The sequence below is a fragment of the Panthera uncia genome (assembly GCF_023721935.1).
Source record: "Panthera uncia isolate 11264 chromosome C1 unlocalized genomic scaffold, Puncia_PCG_1.0 HiC_scaffold_3, whole genome shotgun sequence".
NCBI lineage: Eukaryota > Metazoa > Chordata > Mammalia > Carnivora > Felidae > Panthera > Panthera uncia.
In genome coordinates this window covers 67226884-67232883 of record NW_026057584.1, presented here as the reverse complement: position 1 = coordinate 67232883, position 6000 = coordinate 67226884, and the positions used below count along the sequence as shown (strand labels likewise).

At 38.1% G+C, this 6000-nt stretch overlaps 1 non-coding gene across 1 annotated transcript; it reads left to right on the top strand.

The window, feature by feature from the left end:
- Positions 1-5425: 5425 nt before the first annotated feature.
- On the top strand, positions 5426-5552 carry LOC125912008 (small nucleolar RNA SNORA25). The gene has a single exon (XR_007454575.1). It is a non-coding gene; the product is annotated as a small nucleolar RNA SNORA25 (small nucleolar RNA).
- Positions 5553-6000: the final 448 nt, after the last annotated feature.

The window sequence follows — 6000 nt, the reverse complement described above, 5'->3', positions numbered from 1 at the left end:
AGGGTGTACTTGACATGAATTTTTAAGAGATATAGTGTCTTCAAATAAATGATCCCAACACAAATTCAAGATTCAATCAGCATTAATGGTGGTATTAGAAATGATAACTTCAATTATAAGCATAATGCATTTTCCTTTGGGAGATCAATTTATGTAGAGTAGGTACTTGGAGTTTGCCCTGGTACAGCCATACTTCAAACCTGCTTGTGACCAAGAAAAGACATTTGTGCTAGTTTGATTTTAGATAATAGCAAATGCTTTAAAAAATTAATGGTATGTAACACATTTTCCAGAAAGTTATTTTTTCCAATCATCTGAGAAAAGGGGTGTGGGCTGAAATTAAAACAGATAAAATATGAAATTAATAAAAGAAATCTACAGTTTTGTCCTCCTGTGAATTTCATATTCAACCTATGGTTTTAAAAGAAGTAGCTATAAAATATTGCACTACATAAAAATAAAATAAGCAATTTTATCTCAGTATTATTTTTTATCATTTCACTCTTTGAATAAAAAAGGTAGCTCTTGAAGGAAATATATGACTAAACTATTAGGGAATTTAAGAATGTTGACAGCTATTTTTAAAATAAAGATTAGGAGAGTTCTCCTGAAAATGGAAACAAAAGTATGTATAACACCAAAATTACCTAAACTAGGGGTTCCTGGGTGGCTCAGTCGGTGGAGTGTCTGACTTCAGCTCAGGTCGTGATCTCACAGCTCGTGGGTTCGAGCCCTACATCGGGCTCTGTGCTGACAGCTCAGAGCCTGGAATCTGCTTCAGATTCTGTGTCTCCCTCTCTCTCTGTCTCTCTGTCTGTCTCAAAAATAAACTTAAAAAAATAATAATAATAAAACAAAATTACCTAAACTGAAACTCAGAAAAATTTCTGAGGTAATTTAGAGAAAACTATGAGAAGATTTCCTGGAGATACTGACAAAGTAGAGTAGAAAGACATACATTTCTTAAAGTGGTATACCATTAAATATATGGATTGATATCCATTTGCAAATCTATAAAGTACATGAAATTCATGTAATTAGAAATTCTTTTTAAACTATACAGCCCCTTGTGGCACCTGGGTGGCTCAGTCTGTTAGCATCTGACTCTTGGTTTTGGCTCAGGTCATGACCTCACTGTTCATGAGACTGAGCCTCAGGTCAGGCTCTGCACTGACAGCGTGGAGCCTGCTTGGGATTCTCTCTCTCTCTCTCTCTCTCTCTCTCTCTCTTTCTCTCTCTCTCTGACCCTTGCCCCCAACTTGTCATGCTCTCTGTCTCTCTCAAAATAAATTCAAAAAACAATAAAAAATAAACCATATAGCACTAAAGTATGAATAATTATAGATAGCAATCACTGACAGCTTTTTATATGCCACATAAAATATATCAGATGTGTTAAGAACTATTAGGTAAATACAATTATTAGTCCAATTTTACAGATGAATAAACAAACTTGGAATTTAAATTACTCACCTGAGTTCTTTGGACTAAGGAATGGTGAAGCCAGACCTCGATCTACAACCTGTATGCTTCTCAAGCATGAGCTTAACTCCAGTATGCTCTATATTGCCTGATAGCAACGGGCAAGGTGACCTGACACCATTATATTTATTTTAGATCAGTGTATCTTTTCATTGGCAATATGTAACTAATGGAGGAGATGGCACTAAGAGGTGAAAACGGGGGACTGTGTGTGCGAATATCCAGTTACCCTTCTGCCTGCTCATTGAGTTTATAACAATTGAGCCAGTTATCTACTCAGTTTTTCCATCTGTAAAATGAGAATTAGACTAGATTAAACCATTACATCATTCTGAACAAGTGGTATTTTTGATGTTGTTATTGGTTCATCATATAATGTGATTCATCATATACTGTTAGGTATTTAAACAAGAGACCCTCCATAAAAACTCACTTTTAAATAGTTCGGTACAGTGTTCATTAATTCATCGAACACATACTTGTTATACATTTAAAACACTTTGGTCGTTGGAGAAAAATAAAATCAAAGGCAGTCTGCTTTCCATGATATAACAATCTACTTGGAAAGTGTTCATTAATTCATCCAACACATACTTGTTATACATTTAAAACACTTTGGTCGTTGGAGAAAAACAAAAGTCAAAGGCAGTCTATGCTTTCCATGATATAACAATCTACTTGAAAAGATATGAAACACATGTAACCAGCACAAAATTGCTAAGCAATATAAAACCAGTGCAAAATAATATAGAAAAATCATTCACATAAGTAATGAGGAGATGTGGAATAAAGGCACGATCCGTGTGCACAGGTATAACTAGAAAGACAATTGAAAGGATGGGTTTTGACCCAGAACATCAAAGAAGTGATGAAGATGGATGTCCAGAGAGAAAATGTAGGAAAGCACGAGAATGTATATCTGAAGCTGATAAGGTTGTAGTAGAAACAATAACCGGAAAGTTGAGGGAGGGTGTTTGACAGATGGCCTCAAAGATCATACAACACGGATTCAAATGAAAATAAAAACAACTTTGTTTTGATGTGTTTCTTCATATTGCTTTTGCAATTTGGAAAACAAAAATTCTAATGCTAATATACTCTTTGCCCAAAGTGTTTGCCTAAAAGATCTGTCAAATCAGATCTTTTATTCCATAAATTCCAAATTTTATTCCATAAATTACTCTATGAGTTTCACTCTAAACAAATCAAATGAGAAAACCAAACTCAAATATTTCCAATGCAAGTTGAAAGGTGGTTGTTCTTAGCCCCAAATTTTTTTCTTTTTTTTTAAAAATTTTTAATGTTTATTTATTTTTGGGAGAAAGAGACAGAGCATGAGTGAGGGAGGGGCAGAGGGAGAAGGAGACACAGAATCTAAAGCAGGTCCAGGCTCTGAGCTGTCAGCACAGAGCCTGATGTGGGGCTTGAACTCACAAACCGCGGGATCATGACCCGAGCTGAAGTCAGACGCTTAACCGACTGAGCCACCCAGGCGCCCCCCAAATTTTCTTTTAAAAAATATACATCTATATTCTTTAGATTTTCTTCCACCTCCCTTTAATGTCTTAGTGGCAGTTGTGTCTAATGCCCCTTGTGTAACTTGTAATGCCTTCTGCAAAATTCAGCAATTCAGTCTGGAGCCAAAGAAATAAAATCTTGATGACTTTTGAAGAGTTTAAGTTTAATGCATGAAAAATTACCTTGATGAGCCATGCCTATTCTTATTGGCTGACTGTTTGCTTTTGCTTGAAGAAAGTAGAGGGAGTTTGATGTGAAACCAAGACTCAATGGATCATGTTGTATGGTTTGTTTTTTAATCACTGAATTCAAGGAGAAGCTAGAATTTCATTTTGACTGATTACATTGTTGTACATGCTATCAAATAATAGCCAAACAAGAGAGGACATTAATGTGCATGATAAACATAAATGAACATCATCCTTCTTCTTTGGATTATGTCAACAAAACAAGTGACTATTCCATGGTTCAGAAACAATATAAACACATTTTTAATAGAAACCTACATATAACTGTCATGAGTGTCTTTCCAAATAAGAATACTGTGGGCAGCTACTCAACATCGAGATGTGCATTACATTGGGAAACTTGTAATTGTTCTCTCAGAATATGCTACGAACACTGCAATGTTTAATCAATTAATCATGCAGCTACTGTTTTGCAAAGCTTCTGCCAGGTGAGCTGTGAGTGTATCTGCATAGTGTACATGAACTAAGAATGTGAACACAGGAAAAAGAAACGCCTTAAAAAAAAAAACCAACAAACAAAACCCTCTTTCCCTTGTTCAAAGTAACAACAGCAAAGCCAGTTGAAACTCTGAACTAAGAATATACACATGGCCCGAGAGAGTGAATGGTATGCCCTAACAATGATATTATTTAATATCTAATAAAAATACTGCCCACATTTTTTTCAATGGGTAAAAATAATATCTAATATCTATTGAGCAACTGTTACATTCCAGACACCAATGCCAAGTACTTTACTTAGAACTTCTTTGTTCCCACTATTACACGTGGCAGTGGTTTTCCACTGGAAATATTTTGATCCCATGGGACATTTTGCAATGTCTGGAGTCATTTTTGGTTGTCAGCACTTGAAGGGGAGGGGTTGTGATATTAGCATCTAGTGATCTAAATAGCCTTCCATGCACGGCAGCACCCACAACAAAGAATTATGCAGTCCAAAGTGTCAATAGTGCCAAAGTTGAGAAACCCTGCCCTACTTTCATCTCCTCTTGACAGATGAGAAAAAGGAGGCTTAAAGGGGTTAAATAAGTTGCCAAATAAGCCAATAAGTGGCTGAGGTGGGACTCAAAGCCAGCACTGTTTGACACCAAAACCCACACCCTCACCACCACGTCACACTCTTGCTGCACTGTAGCTCGTTGGAAAATCATTTGCCTCATCGTACACAATGTCACAGTGCTTTGAATCAGACGTCTGGAGGTCCTCGGTTTGGGTGTAGATAAGGCTGCTCTCTATCTCATTGATCTTCACCAGTCATTCCAATTCTTATCCATAATCGGAGAGCCCACACCTAGAGTTTTTCTAAATGCTTCCCCTAACTTTATATGATTCTAGCCCTGAGCCTTCTAGCAAGGTGGCCTGACTGACTCTCTATCTCTCCACTGGGTGTTAGTTTAGCCTCCCTTAGGCTTTGCCTTTATCCTGTTCTCTGCTTCTCAGTAAAGAGAATTCCCTGGAGTGACCCCTGCTGACATCGCCATCTTCTTTGCGGATAGAATCCTGCCTCCACTGATGCCATGGATGACATTTTCCACCTCTACACAAGAACCCAAACACCACTGGGGAGGTAAGCAGGATTTGGTATTGCCCTTTCCCTCCAACTATCTGTGGAGCGTCAGACATTCCTTAGGGAAGCCACTGAGAGTTGACTCTCTCCCACTCTGAAGTAGTAAAGATTCCTAGGGGAGGGAATCTGCAGTCTGACCTCCAAACCAAATTGCTGAAGACCCAATGTATGTTGCTCACTTACCTTCATGCACCCCAGAGACCAATCTGAAACAGCCCAAACAAAGCTAGCAAGCAGCAAGAAGCCAGATTCTCCATGCCCTGGGTCACTGTATTTTCACACCCATTACAGAAGTAACACACATGCCCCCAAAATAGCAGCTTCACTAAACCACAGTATCAGGAGCTGTAATTTGTCTCTAAAAATAGATTTGAAATAAAAGAAACAATGCTTCCTATTATATGCCCTTTTGAAGGACCAGATTTGTTTCTGCAGAAAATGAGATACAGAAGAACATGTAAGAATGGACAAAGATATCAAACAGAACTGCCCACTAAAGTGGATTTCATTCCACAGAATATACAAATGCGACTGCCAATAGGATTTCTGATTCTCAAATTCTGCCTATGTCATGCAAAGGTGAGGGGTCTTTCTGCCCCAGTTTATATAGAGATCATTTCAAAGAGGGCTTTTGGAGCTGTGAAACCAAGAGCTCTTAACTCTATGACTAAAGGTTGAAGGTCTCCATAGGATGCCATAGTCATTAAATAGTGCTGTTTTCCTGAGGAAATATAAGATGTAGCCACTCCTATAATCATAAAAGTTCATGGTAGTTCATTCATAATAACCCATGATTGGTGATCCGGGAGAGTAAGCATGTTCCAAAGTTAAATAATATATCATCACTTTCATGCCCCATTACACATACCAATAGTGGATAGGCAGAACATGGCTGTATCACCATAGCTAGATAATTGGGGTTCACATCAGAACCTAAACATTAACAGTTTCTTATCTGTTTCTCTAAGTCACTTCTCAGATGTGCTAACAAAGACCAAAATTTTCCAATGTGGATCACATTTTCCTGTTGGAGGAGGTCATTGGGAAGGCATGACCCCTGGCTGACGTTTGACCTGGATCCAGGCAATAAGAGCAGAGGCCCCTCTGCTCTTTCCTTGGAAGAGGAAGGGAAGAGGCCCCTCCCCTTTCCTTGGAAGGTATGTTCCACCCACTGTTCCCACACTA